At 41.1% G+C, this 14,928-nt stretch overlaps 1 protein-coding gene across 3 annotated transcripts in view; it reads right to left on the bottom strand.

The window, feature by feature from the left end:
* The window catches only part of TENM1 (teneurin transmembrane protein 1), a 591,240-nt gene that overhangs the window by 408,953 nt on the left and 167,359 nt on the right, over positions 1-14,928 (bottom strand). The gene's annotated exons all lie outside the window — the stretch shown is intronic.

The raw sequence follows: 14,928 nt of genomic DNA, 5'->3' as shown, positions 1-14,928 counted from the left end.
TGTATATGTAGCAGAATGATCATATGAGTAAATATGAGACCAGTTTATTTCACCTTGCTTTAAACAAGTTAAAGACCATGATGCAGAGACAGTTGTAGAACAGAGAAAAAAAGTAATATGGTGCACAGGCAGATTCCATGGGGTGGGTTTGGGTCTTCCAGTGCTGAAGGGCCAGTCAAAATTGATTTTTTAGGTATGGAGTGTAGGCTCCTGCATGATAAGGTTCTAGACTTGTGTAAGTTGCTTAGTACCCTTTATCAAAAGCAAAATTTACAGTCTATCATGGGTAACCTAAATTTTGCATGCATAATGGGGCCCATGGGTCATATATTCTGCAGGCTCTTTTAACTATTGGGGATAAAGAACTACATCCTATTCTGAGGGTACTGAAATTGGCTAAGAACAACCCTATAGTTTGGTTATCCTACTTGGCTGACTATTACGTCAGGTCCATGTGGCTAGGGCATCCTTGTAATTACCTGTGAACTAACTTTTCACTGATGCAGCAGGGATGTTGGTTTAGGAAAATATTTTGAAATAGAATTTTTTCAGGGAGGGTTTGTATAAGTTTCTGGTTTCAGGGCTTGTTTCACCTATTCTCATTTTGTCAACTTTGCATTGCACAATTTTTTGTCTAAATCAAATACAGAAGTCAGATGTGTGTGTGGTTTAGGTGCCAGACATAAAGGAAAAGGAATTGTTATATTAACCTACATCTGTCATTGCAACCAAACATCATTCTACAGTGAATGTGTAGTCTATATAATTATTATAATGTAGTTTTGTTTGGGGAACTTGGGTCTACCATTCATACATAATCTTGTTCTTTTACTCCTGGATACACAGATACTATTATTTTTTTATTGAATTACTATTATTTACATACTATTTTTTAAATACTATTATTTTATTTAAAATGTCTCCAGCCATATAGCTAGTACTGCTGTAACATATATAAATGAATCCGTGACAAAATGGCCATTGCCATAAAGAGAATGACGTTAATAGAGACGGAGAACTTCTCTGTGTTTTGCTGACTATTTTACCTAACAAAACATAGAGGAAATCTCCCAAATGCGACACCTTCATGAATAACAAATATATATATATATATATATATATATTTTTTTTTTTTTTTTTTCTTAGAAAAATGTCATGGCTATTGTTAGCTTTATCTCTTTTCCTATTCATTGTTTCTGGGCTACAGAATAAAAAAGGTTTGTAGATTATTAATTCTAGTCTTGGTGGGATCACAGGTACCAGTGTGTCTGCCAGGCCATTTCATGGCTCTCTGCAGCTGTAGACACAAGCTGTTTCAATAATGCTGCACCCACTGTTTCCTGTTCTAAAGAGAGGCGTTTTCTTAAAAATGGATTTCATAATGATTTCATGTTACATGCATCAGAGATTCAGTTATACTCCTTGATCTCCCATGTTCACAAATAGCTACACATTTGCTAGTCGTGCCATAAAATACTATAGTAGAAAATGCTTTACTTTTCTTACTTCAGCTTTCAGGAGCTAAATGTAAAACATTAAAGACTACAGGGCAGGGATCGCTGGCTCAGAGATCATATAATTATGCTGTTATAACTCTGTGCTAGCAGCAAAAGGTCAGGCTCACCACAAGCCAAACTTTCAGGTTCAGCTCCAACAATAGCAGGCTGATTGCATCATCCCATGTGAGGCAGAAAAATACCAAAGATCAATCACGCTGAGAAACACCAGTCATCCAAAGTGATTAATGTCATGAAAGGAACAGGGAAAATTGGTGTATTTGAGCAAAAACTACGATTTTTGTTGGAAGTGTATTCTCATAGCAATGAAATCCTGACATATACATTGTTTTAGCATCTTAAATACTAATGATTTAGTATTATTAAGAACAAGTCCAAGGATAGTGTTCATTTGTTGTAATTCAAAATGAATATTAAATATTTTTATTTTTTATTGTATGGTTTAGTATGCCACCATTACAATGGTCTTCAACAATTAAGACTGGCTCATACCAAACAAGGAAACTATATTATCTCTGCCTTCACCAGTATCAATTGTAGTCATAAGAGAAAAAAAATCATACTTCAATACAAAGGTTTGCCCAAATGCTTTGGCAGGTGTCTGCTGGATTTGTTTTCCCTTGGATCCTCATGAATTTCATCTTTAGTTAATCCTATAGTCTGTTATATCAAAGTGTTATATATGTTATACTATAAAAGCAGTAATATTGTTTTACAATTTGAGCACAGCTTTTCTGCGCAAAGGTAAAATCTTAATCTTAGATTGTATGCTCATAATAATCTGAGACGAGAAAGCCATGCCACATACATTGAAGAACAGTTTGTGGTCCCTTTGTGATGCATTTGAAGTATACAGTTATTTTTTTTAAAGTTGTACTTTGTATAGCTATTACTAATATTGAAACATCTTATCCAAAAACGCAGGGTTCAAAGGACATTGTCACTAGGAAAATGTTTTCAATGTGGCATGGAAACCTACAAGTACAGCAAGCACCTAAAAGTACCTCCACATTCTTATTTTAGCTCAACAGCACCAGATGTAGGTACATTGAACTGCATGTAAATACTGACATTATAGCTAGAAAGTCAGATCCGATCCAACACCAGCAATTTGTGCCTCCCTATTGGTAAGAGAACAACCTATATAGATAGAGACTTTTTAGCATATTTAATGCTTCCTCTTCTTGAGATTCCAGGGTTGTCATGCTTGGGGAGATAGGGCAACTAGGGGTGCTATGGCTTGAACAGAAGTGATGTGAACCCTGAGAAGGGCCAAGGCACAGAGTCTAAGCAGTAACCAGCTTATCCGGAGCTTCTAGTGGAGAGGATGTTGCACTGCAGATTACTGCCATGTTGCAGTCCTTGGGGACACCAGGGTGAGCACGGTAAATGTACCAAATCACTAGGCAGAAGAATTATCAGGGAAGGCTGGGGTTGAAGCGGGCAGCAAGCAAGAGCGATCAGGTCACAAGCAAGAGGTCAAACACCAGAGATTCAGGATGTATAAACCGGTGACACAGGGGCCACTGCAGACCCAGGCAACACAGGAGACACTGGAAACAACAGGAGGCACAGGAGACACTGGGATACTCACAGACAGAGAGGGTCACTGGAACAGCACAAGGCAACTGGCTGGGAAACAACAGACTGGGCCACAAGGGGTTAACACAGGAGCTGGACAGGGAAAGTACTGAATTAACCAAAGAAAGGAAATGCTCGGCAGTAGTGGGGGCTCGGCAGTAGTGGAGACACAATGCATGAACGCTGAGTGTTGTGTCTGAGCTAGTTAAATAGCCATGGATGATTAGGAGGCCTTTTACTGATTGGCTGGTCGGTTGAGTGAAACTGATAAGAGCAGGCATGCCCAGGGTCAGATTTTCCTGCATGTGCAGGAGAAAGGCACCTGCATTTTAGAAAGGAAGAGGTAAGTGTGACAGGAGTCTTATGAATGCTGAAAGCTTTGCCAAAATATTCAGTACCTGATCAGCAGGTTTTGGTCTGAAATTAACAAGCATGTCTTTAGGAAATGATAATCATAATGCAAATCTTGCAAAAAAAAAAAAAATTAGGAGAGTTGCCTATTAACATAGAGAATTTAGGAAACTGATACTTGTAAGTGTGATTCCATATGTATCAAACATATGGTGCAAATTGCAACAAAGCAATAGAAACACAAATGTTCAAGTGAGCAACATAATTCTTTAGGTACATTTGATTTGTCCTTACTATTAACTATCTTGGTTTCAATTTAAAAAATATTAATTAGATAGATCAGTCTGTCTGTGGCTTAAAAAATAAATCAACTTCTGTTGTAACCTGATTGCTAAATATCAAAACTGAAGGCTTTTCATTAGCACCACAAAAGCAAAGGCATTAAAGGTCCATTTTGATCAGTAGGCCGCTGTAAGCTTTTCCCAAGAGACAGTAGCAGCCTCTTGAAAATGCCTCCTTTGAAACAGTTCCTGCATTATAAGCACAGAACTAGCCACTATGCTCATATTCAGCTGAATACCATGTAAAAAGAGGACTTTCAAATGAGGAGAGTCTCCAGTCATCCGAATCTCTAATGTTAATATAACATTTCTTACTTTGCTGACCGATTCCCCTGATGTTTCCTATCAGTACTCTTCGATATTTTTAATATATCCCATCTGACTAGCTATCTGTGGCTTGTTGTGTGACTAGACAACCCAGTTTTCTGTTCACGTCTAACTATTTTAAGTTTGTATAAAAAGCAGAATCTGTGGACATTATTACAAATACACCCATGCCATTCTCTCTCTGATAAAGTTTGCTTTACATACTTGCATCAAAGAGAGAAAACAATTTTACAAGGCTGCTCCTTGGATTTGTTTATACTAGAAGCCACAGAATACTATTTTACATTACATTACAATACCATGTTCTACCAATATGTATTATATATGTGTTATTCTTTAAGATAAACATCCCAATGTATAAACTGTATACTTTGTAATGATCCTTATATTAAAATGTAAAGAACGTTCATAATTTGTGTAATATATTTTATGTTTATTATAATTGTTTTTTTCAGATACAATGTAATGTCTTCTAAATGGAAGCATCCAGTTTACCTTCGTAATCTGATATATCTATATAAAAAAAAATATTTATGATTTTAGTTTGGTATGCAGAAAAAATCCTTTTTGAGTATTTAATAAATCTGTACTTAGTGCTTTGTCTCTTGCGGTACCCCCAATCTGCATTCTATTTTCTGAAAGGTGGAGAGAGCATATCAGGACTGGGGCCAGCTCAGGCTGGATGAACATTACCATCCTAATTTGCATAATTCAGAGCCAGCAGGAAAAATATTGTCCAGCCAGTGGTGGACATAACCAACATTGGGCCCCTGTGCAGAACTGACTTGGGACCCTTTGTAGCTGAGAAAGAAATGGGGCCCTTGTGCAGCACAGGTTTTCCTAAGATAATTGTATGTGACCTCAAAGGAAATGTGACTGATATAAGTGCCAAAAATGCAGTACAACACATTTGAAATCACAGTCCAGCAAAAAAAAAGTGGGTAATGGGAAAGTGGGTGCATGGAAACACATATACTTTACCACACATTAAATTTGCGCATTGGAGTAAGAACACATCCTTAGGAAACTTTAGTTAAGAAATCATAAACATTTTATTTTTGAAGTAAACTCAAGGAGAAATGATTTGTTGTACTTGAAGCAAGCCTGAATGTACATCTACTTTGCGCAACTAAGTTTGCAGCAGAGTGATAACCCAATTGTAGTGTAAGTAATTTTATTTTTGTTTTACATTGACTTCATTCCAGCTTTCAGAAAATCATATAGATACATCAGCGAAGGTGACCTGACGGTCTGTGTAATCCCCCAGGTTCTTTTAGATGAACAGACAAATCATAAATTAACCTCTGAGATTAAAGTCAAGGAAGGAATTCAAAGATGCGGATTTATCAAAACCATCATCTGCTGCATACATTGCTCCTGTGAAGTATTAAAAATTAATCAAATAATCTTACTGAACTGAGTTTTTTTGTTATCTTCAATTCAATTTTCTTCTTCAAAGGCTTTGCAACATAGCTTTGATTGACTCTCCATCTTTCGTCAGCTAAAAAAAAAACCTCCTATCCATCCAAAAGCTTTTGGAGTTCTTACGCATACATTCATCTTCAACCCAAGGATTTTGGAGTGAACAAACGCAATTACATTCTTTTAAAAATGCATAAAGTAAAATGTAATATCTTCTGACCTTGATGGAAAAAAGAATGGATACTAAACGATCTCAAGCAAAAAATCACACTTGCTCTTGTCAAATCCAGATGCTTTAGGATTCATGGCAGCCTATTAAAAACATCTCCAACTACTTTTGTATAACAAAGGTGAGAAGCAATCCTAATACTGCGACAATTTGTATGAAGCTTCTGGTTATTGTGGATCATAGATCTGGGAACATATTTTCATCACATACAGGGGTTTATCATCAAGAAATGTATCTGTTCGTTGTGTTGAGACATACAAATGCAATAAATTATACCTATCAGAAAATCAGTTATGCGTTCGATCAATACGACGCATTGTTGCTCATTCTACCACAGTACATCTTGTCAGGCTCAGGCCTACAAAACTGCTAAAGAATAATGTTTCATGATAATATACATGCTTTGCATATACAAATTTTATGGGCTCTTTTTATAAAACCGTGAATCTGACATTCCCTCAAACATTCCCTGGTGGGGAATCAATTGCAGCCATTTAAACACATGAACCCGGAAAACTGCAATGACAGAATGTTTGTGGGAATGTCAGATTACCTGTTTTATACATAAAGCCCTATGTGTATACTCAAACTGATTAATATTAATACAAGAGGCTAATTTGCAAAGAATAGAAAAGAAAACTGAAGCAAATGTGAAGCATCTGACCATAACAACCAACCAAACCTCTTTAAACCACATAAGGAATCCTTAATTACTCCAGTATTTGTTTATGAAAAAAAAAGTACTAGGTCTTTTACTATAATTACTATCTTCACATCTCACAGTATATTAGCTTGGTGGTCAGTTGGAAAACTAACTCCTACATTGCTGACTAGTGGGAGAAATGTCACTTTTACAGGTAGCTAAAAGATCATTTATATCAATGGTAATTGACCTGTGAGATTGTTCATGGCTCAGGAAACCTCTATGGTGGGAAGGGTAAGAAGAGTGAAAAGGGGGAGAAGACGGAAGAGTGAAGCATTTGGCAGCTGGACAGAGAGAGAGAAAAGTTTGTACGCATTTCCAGCGTTTTAGGGAACACATGGCCGATGTGGACCGGTTACTGGCCCAGCTTAGGGCTGCTGCAGCCGATAGAGGACCAGGATGGTTACAGAGCAGGTGGATGCTGCTCTGCAGGGGGTTTCTCTAATCCCTGACACATGGGAACAGGAAGCAAGGCGGTCTCTGAGGTCTAGGGCTCCGGTGCGCCTGAGCCCGGAACCCCCCAGGGCTCAGTGCTGAGTCAGGAGCTCCATCAGGAACCCTCCAGGGCCTGCAGCACAGCAATAGCCAGTAGCTGTGGCTGGGAGGAATCCACCACAACGAAGTCTCAGGGTGGAAGGGGGAAATGACCCCCTTTTTCGCCCTGTGTGGTCTGAGAAAAGTGTGCCTGTTGGGGTAACAGGCAAGACAGATGCCGTGCACAGGAATGGGTAGGGGGCCTGCTCCCGTGGGGGCCCCTATTTATTCTTACCTGGGATCCAGAGGCAGGAAGAAGAGCTGCGAAGCTCTGGCCGGGGCAAGGGGAAGCCTCAGGTCTCTCAAAGGCTGGCATCGCAGGCACCAGGTCCCAGGAGTGAGAGAGAATCTTCTAGGTTCTAGTTACCTGGGCGGTAACACCTTTGCCCTTTTCCAAGATGGACGCCACGGCCATCAGAAAGAAGGGACCAATCAGACGATGCGGGAAGGCAGAGCCGGAGGGCCCTAGGACTGCGTGTCAAGATGAGGAGGCAGGATGAGGGACGTCAGAGGCCAGTGCCTATGTTAGGAGGCAGGCTGAAGTGCGGGAGGAGTTTGAATGTATTCCTGCTGAAGTCGACCGGCTGGAGGTAGACACAGCGAGCTGCATGTCCCGGGGTGGTGGGGGCAAGGAGGCTTTCAGGCTGGATCTGGCTGAGGAGATCCTTATGGCATCGGCCATGCAGGCAGGCGTCTGGGTGCAGAAGGACCCTGCGAGGATGCGTGGAGCAGCCAGTGGCTCCCCGGCCTTTGAGGTTACAGATAGGCCTAGGCTGGCGCCTGAAGAGGACCTGTCTGACAGGGAGCTCGAGGATGATGAGACCCTGGGGTTTGGAGGCAGCATGGGGGGAAGTGAGGCGGCCAGGGCCTTATATGTTCCAGCAGCCAGGGAGGGGAAGGGTTTTATTTGGTGGAGGGAGTCGGGGATGAGGCATGGGGGGCTAGGGTTGGGGGGGACAAGGGGTTGGGAGATGCAGGACTCAGGAAATCTTGGTGGCATTGCGGGCAGTGCTGCTGCGGGTTGTGGCGCAGCAAGGGAGTGGGACGGAGGTGTTGGGGGTGGGGGATAACAAGGATAGGGTCACTGTAAGGGTTGGCGAAGGGGGGTTAGGTCTCGGGTAGTCTAGGGTCCACGGAGTTTGCGCCAGGGGGGAGCAGTAGTGGGGATGGGGGAAAAATGGGGGCCTGAGCAAGAGCCAGGGGAACCAGAGAACAGGGCGGGGGTGGGGACAGGGGTCAGGGGCCTCCTGTGACCCAGCTGCAAGGGGGTTTGGGGGATGCAGCAAAAGGAGAAGTTTATGTGTGCTTTGAAGGTCAGTTGGGTGCACATTTGTGGCAAGAGATGCAGGAACAAATATGGAAAGGTGAGTTTGTAGATAATTTCTCGCTTCTGCCGCTGGAGAGGTCTAATTTAAATAGGCTGAAATAGGAGGAGACGTGGCGGCATAGGCCGATACCACGTACGTTTGAAAATTGGTTGCAGGCATTTACGATATTTGCCAGTGTTTTGGGGGAGAGGAAACCAGGGCATTGTTCTGCCCTGTTCTGCTACCTGGATACTATTAGTGAAACACATTGGGTTTATGGGGGTGTGGCTTGGCTAAGGTACAACAAGCAGTTTAGACAGCATAAGGCCTTTCGGCCTGCCATATGGTGGGATCATAAAGACATTGGGCTTTGGATGAAACTGATAAAACCTGGGCAGGGTTTGAGCAGGCAGCCCTTTCTTGGGGGGGGGGCAGAGGTCTGTCACCTTTCAGGCCCTTGGCCTTTTGCAAAAAAAGGCGTGTGTTGGCTATTTAACGAAGGGGGGTGCAAATTTGGCAGTTCCTTCTGTTTCAAGCATGAGTGCGCTAAGTGTCGGGGGCTGCATGAAGCAGTCTGCTGTTTTCGATATGGCGGGGAAAAAGGACAGGATTTTGCTGGAAAAAGGGATGGCGCCGATGAGAATCAGGCCTATGCGGTCGTTTTCAAGTAGGTATCCCGATTTGGTTGGCGGTGGTGGGCTTTCAGATTCCTTGTTTCTTGAAGGATCCACCTTTGTCAAGGAATCTGAGGCTGGCTAGAATGCACCCAGGTGTGGTAAAGGAAAAATTGGACAAGAAAGTGGGGTTGGGTAGAATGTGGGGGGGGGAGCATTCGGAGGGTCGCCGGTTTTGTGGGTTTGGTGTTGTCACCTTTAGCAGTGGTGCCTAAGAAGGAATAAATTTCGGATCATTTATTGTTCCTGGTTGGTGAATAGGGCTATAGATCCACAGCTTTGTTCTGTCTCGTACACGTCCTTTGACAGTGCTTTAAAATGGGTGAGGAGGTATGGTAGGGGGGCCCTGTTGGCAAAGGCAGACATCGAGGCAGCCTTTAGATTGTTTAGGGTACATGGGGTGTTGCTTTTCCTGTGCCTTATTTGAAAGGTTCAGTTTGTTTCTGGAATGGACAGTGAGGGAAGTGTCAAAGGTGGCCTCCATCATTCATTATTTGGATGTCTTCCTGTTCATTGGGCCACCAGGGAAGTTGGTGTGCAGGATGCTAGTGGCAACGTTCAAAATCTTGGCGGAAAAATTTGGGGTACAAAGGTTGGCAAAGGAAAAAATCAGAAGGACCCGCCATGGAGTTGTTTTTTGGGGGGATTACCATTGACACGGTAGCCATGGAATGCAGGTTACCAGCGGTTAGAGTTAGAGGTGTTGAAGAGGAAGGTGCTCCGGGCCTGTGAACGGCTGAAGTTGACCCTGCAGGAATTGCAGTCACTACTGGGTAAGTTGAACTTTGCGTGTAGAATTATGCCAAAAAGGGTGTATTTTTGCACGAAGGATGGCAGCAGCTACAGTCGAGGTAAGTAGCCCAGGGCATTTTATTCATTTGAATAAAAATCTGCGGGCAGACTTGGGGGTGTGGAAGTGATTTCTGGATGATTACAATGGTAGGTTGGTTTAGATGGAAGGACCGGTATCAAACGCAGATCTGGAATTGTTCACCAACGCTATGGGCTCGTCTGGGTATGGTGCTTACTGGCAAGGAACGTGGAGTGTGGAGGCATTGCCGCAGGAAGGAGGCGGGTTTAGTGGTGAATTTAGCAGCTTTGAAGTTTTTCCCCATCATGGTTGGTGGAGCTGTGGGGTGAGGAGGTGACAAACAAAAGGATTCGCCTTTGCTGCGACAATCTAGGGTGGTACAGGTGGTGAACTCTTTCTCCGCTGCTTCCCCACCAGTTATGCTGTTTGTGCTGTTTATATCCCCGGAATTTACACATTTGACGATTCTTTGTCTCTGTGTAGGTGGGATCGGTTCAGGCAGCTGGTTCCAGGAGTGGAGAGTTGTGGTGTCCTGTGCCCTCTGGAGCTTTGGAGGATTCCCATGAAGTCGTAGCAGGTATGATACAGCGTTCCGTGAGTGTGGAAGGAATGGTGGCAGTTTTGTGAGGAATGTGGGGGGGGGGGGTAAGAAGGAGGAGGATTTTATGGGCATTTTGGTGTATTTCTTGTGTAGATGTGAGAGTGGGGTCTCGGTGGCAGTCTTGAATAAGCCTGGTGTTTTTATTCAAATTATTGGATTTTAGCAAAGACTTTTTATTTAAGTAGGCAGTGAAGGGTTTTAAGAAGGGCAAAAAAGTAGTGGATGGGAAGCGGCCTGTGTCCTTTCAACTGTTGGTTGCGGTGGTTGGTAGGTTAGGGGGTGTTTGCAGGTCAAGGTTTGAGATGTTATTGTTTAGGGTGGCGTTTGTTTTAGCCTTTTTTGGAGCCTGTAGAATAGGGTTGGTGAGCCCTGTTGCCCAGAGGCCTGGTGGGATTCAGATGGGGGATGTGGATTGTTCTCGGGGTCAGGTGTTGGTTCGGTTAGCAAGGTCTAAGACGGCTCAGTTGAGAAAAGGGGTGGTAATTATATTAAAAGGGGTGGGGGGTGGTCTGGTTTGTCCTGTGGCAGCTGTGGGGAACTTCTTGGCAGTTAAACCAGGGGGGAAGGCTCTTTTTTGATACATGAGGATGGTTCAGCTTTGTTTCGTTATATGTTTTTGGCCTTTTTTCGTAAATGCTTGATGACAGAAGGGGTGAAGGCAAGTAATTTTTTGTCTCAATCCTTTAGAATTGGGGCGGCTACAAAGGCGGCATGTTGGGGATTGGGGGATAATATCATTAAAGCATTGGACGCTGGGAGTCTGAAAGGTTTTGTTTGTATGTTCGCCCAAGTTTGTCGGTTTGATGGGTTTGGAAGGGGGGGGGGAGCTGAGTTAGTCTGGAGAGGGACTATGGGGAGGATTTGTGGGTGCACTTGGGTAGTGGGCTGGTTTGGTCTTAAGTTGTTTTTTTGTTGCTTGATTTTAGGTGTCTCTCCGTGTCTAGAGTGAGGCAGGCATGACCGAACAAAGTATGACTATATCAAGGGGAAGTAAATAAGAGAACAATAGGAGAAATATAAATCGATATCTAAATGTGGATTATCTTCTAGTCTAGGAAACACTGATAAAGCAAGTGCCAAGTATATCTTGAAGCAGAGCATCTGAATGAAAGTATAAACCACAGGAGCAAAGCTCTGAGAAGAACTAATCAAACCTGAATATACTGTATACAAAAATGAAATGGAAAGGCCAGAATAGCTGCTGGGAAAAATAATGAGAAATGCACTGAAGTCTAAAGAACAACAGTACAAATAACATATATGCACTTATTTATACCAGTTTAAATATATGTTTTTTACTTATATATACCATATATATTTATAACATATATGCATTATTTTATATTGATTTTAGGAAACGGAGACATGTGAGTGAAAGGAAAACTTGCAGAAGAACAGGTCCTAAATAGCTTAACTTTGAAAGGCAGGTTATTTTTTTCCACATTGGAATTATTCTGTAGGCTTGCCATTTAATTATGTGATATAAATATGTGATTTCCTTGTAGAAAAATATATATGAAAAAATATATATATAATATATATATATATATATAAAATATATATGAAGCCTTGAACAAAATCAAGATCCGTTTTCCATGTGTATAACTTGTATCCTTTAAAATGTACATTCCAACATTCATTAGTTATTCTAATATTTCCCTAAGTGTCATATGTGTATCATAGTTCACATCCTTCACAAGAGTTATGCAGTAGAAGTAAAATATTAAACACAACTTTAGCCAGATTTGATCTAGTTGCTGCAGATGCTAGGCTAGGTTAATTGTGAGTAAAATGCAGGCTAGAGGTACCTCCTGCTGTCAAATTTTTCAAGCAGAGCAGTCTGTTTGGATACCTGCTTCCGGAAAGTCGGTATTAGAACAAAATAACTGACATGAAATGTGCAAATCCATAGATAGTAAGTTGTGTGTGATGGACTTTTTATCCAGACATTTGTTATTAATAATTTAAATAGTAGTAAGCCTCTCCTTTAAAACCTAGTTATTAAGGGTAGTCCTTCTATTTCTTCTCTAAGTTCCTTCATTTTCCTTCATCATCAAATATTTTCCCACATATCCTATTGTCTGCTTTTGAACAATCATTTATCATAATCAGTGATCTTTCACATGCCTTCTGTAGGTTCCTTTAATTTGCAGTAACTTGTCAGTTGACCTCCATTTTTCCTCAAAGTACAGCTACATGCCTGACTTCAGTTCTAGTCAATATTTATCCTCACATGTTCTTGTATTTCTTTTTAGTAACTCAGCAGCACTTCTCCTAATTCTTCTTGTGGGTCTGAAACACATTTATTTAGTCGAACTTAAAACTTCTCCATCAAACTTCAACTAATACTAATCACAGATCCTGGGAAGCTCCATTATTGGTTAGTTAACCTTCTACACTTCTACTTATTCTGCTCATTTCTCCCCCAAATCTTAGTCATTCTTCAGTCAATTTCCAATTTTCACATCCTTCTCACTTGTCCTTCAAGCATTAGTCACTTCTCAGTCAGCTTATAAATATCCAAGGCAAAAGATGAATGATAGCTAGATTGCTGGCAGAAATTGATTCACTTTAACCTGTTCTACAGACAGACTTGGGAGTAAAACAATATATATTTTAACATGCAAAAGCAGATATTCTATGGTAAGGTTCAATAAATACATAATTATTGTATTAAATAATGCATTATATTATTATTAGTAGTAAATGTTGTTACTGACGGTGACATGTCGGATGAGGAACAGGAGGATGATGTTTTGGATGATCTAGTAAGGGACCTGTCTTTGTCAAAAGAAAAGTCTGAACTGTTAGCCTCCAGATTAGTGGAATTAGAGTGGAATTTTCTACAACTTCAAACTTTGGTGATCGTCACACAAAGTTTGCAAGTTATTACAAGCTGCAAAACGACATTTGCTTCTCTGCCGATGTTTGTGGTCTGATGATGGAGTTAGGTTGCGAATACATACAGGAGCAGTGGAGATTGTTCATAGACTCGAGCAAAGCAAGTTTGAAAGCTGTATTGCTGCTTAAAGGTAATGAAAAAAGTTTCTGTTCCTCTTGCTCATGCCAAGGGAATGAAAGAGATATGCGAATCCATGGAAGTCGTTTTTAAATTGATTACCTTTTCAGAACAGGACTGGAATGTTTGTGGTGACCTGAAGGTGGTGGTGCTCTTTCTTGGCATGCAACTGGGATATTCCAAATATATGTGCTTTCTGTGCCTGTGAACAGTCATGATGACAGCAACCATTACAAAGTGCAAGAAAGGCCATCCAGACCTGAACACACTGTTGGCTAGAACAGCGTAACGCATAAATAGGTTTACCTTCAGCCACTTTATATTAAACTTGGAATAATGAAAAACTTTGTCATTGCAATGATCGAGATGGTATGGGTTTTCAGTATCTGAAGGACAAGTTTGGAAAAGTTATAGCAGAAGCTGAACTGAAAACAGGCATTTTTGTTGGTCCCCAAATCCACAATTTGATGCGTGATGCCACATTCAGAGACAAACTCAACCCACTTGAACTTGCTGCTTGTGATTCATTTGTGCTAGTTGCACAAAACTTTCTGGGCAGCCAGCGAGCTGAAAACCATGCTGAACTCGTGAACAACATGCTAACAGCATACCATCAACTTGGGTGCCAAATGTCACTTAAAATGAATTTCTTACATTCCCATCTGGACTTCTTCCCACAAAATGTGAGTGATGTGAGTGATGAACAAGGAAGAGAATCCACCAGGACATTTCGGTTATAAAAACAAGATATCAAGGCCGGTGCAACCCCAACAGGATGGACGACTACCACTGGTTTCTGCAACGGGAGACAGTGAAGAGCCACAAAAGCAAGTGCCTGAAACACTTCTGAAGTGTACATATGTGTTGAACGAGGATGTTGTTGCAACATAAAACTACGTTTTTGCAATGTCATGGAACTATGAGGGAAAAGTTAGTTATGTATAGAGATTACATAGTAACAGCAGAATGAGAGAATGTAGCTAATCACATTTATACGCGTAATTACCTTAAGATCTTGACATCCTAGGCAGAATCAGACTTCAGATTTGGATTCAGCGCACTTGATTTAGTACAGGACACATGGATTAGACCAAGTAGCAGACAATATTATGTTATTGTACCCTTTAAACAAATTAAAACATTTTTTTTACATTTACATTTACATTTTACATTTTATAATTATTTATTTTATTATAATTTATTATTTGTGTTTCCAACTTTATCATACCCGGGAGTTATTCCTAAGAACTACAGGCCCCAAATATTAAACAACAAGTTTCCATGCAAAACAATGTACCGATTTTGAAAAAAAATACTGACATAATTAGACAGCCAGGGAGGTTAATAAATCAGGCCTGATATGTCAGTTATGGGTAAATACTATTGTGCATAAATACCAGCCATCAGACAAGATCATTTCCCTGGTTCTGCTGCACTTTATTTTAGGTGCCATTTATCTTGTGGCAATATATAACATTTGAACATTCATGTAGATGTTTTATAATGTGAAA

Source organism: Pyxicephalus adspersus, chromosome Z (assembly GCF_032062135.1).
Source record: "Pyxicephalus adspersus chromosome Z, UCB_Pads_2.0, whole genome shotgun sequence".
NCBI lineage: Eukaryota > Metazoa > Chordata > Amphibia > Anura > Pyxicephalidae > Pyxicephalus > Pyxicephalus adspersus.
Note: the sequence above shows the minus strand (reverse complement) of the source record. Positions and strands in the feature narration are given on the sequence as shown.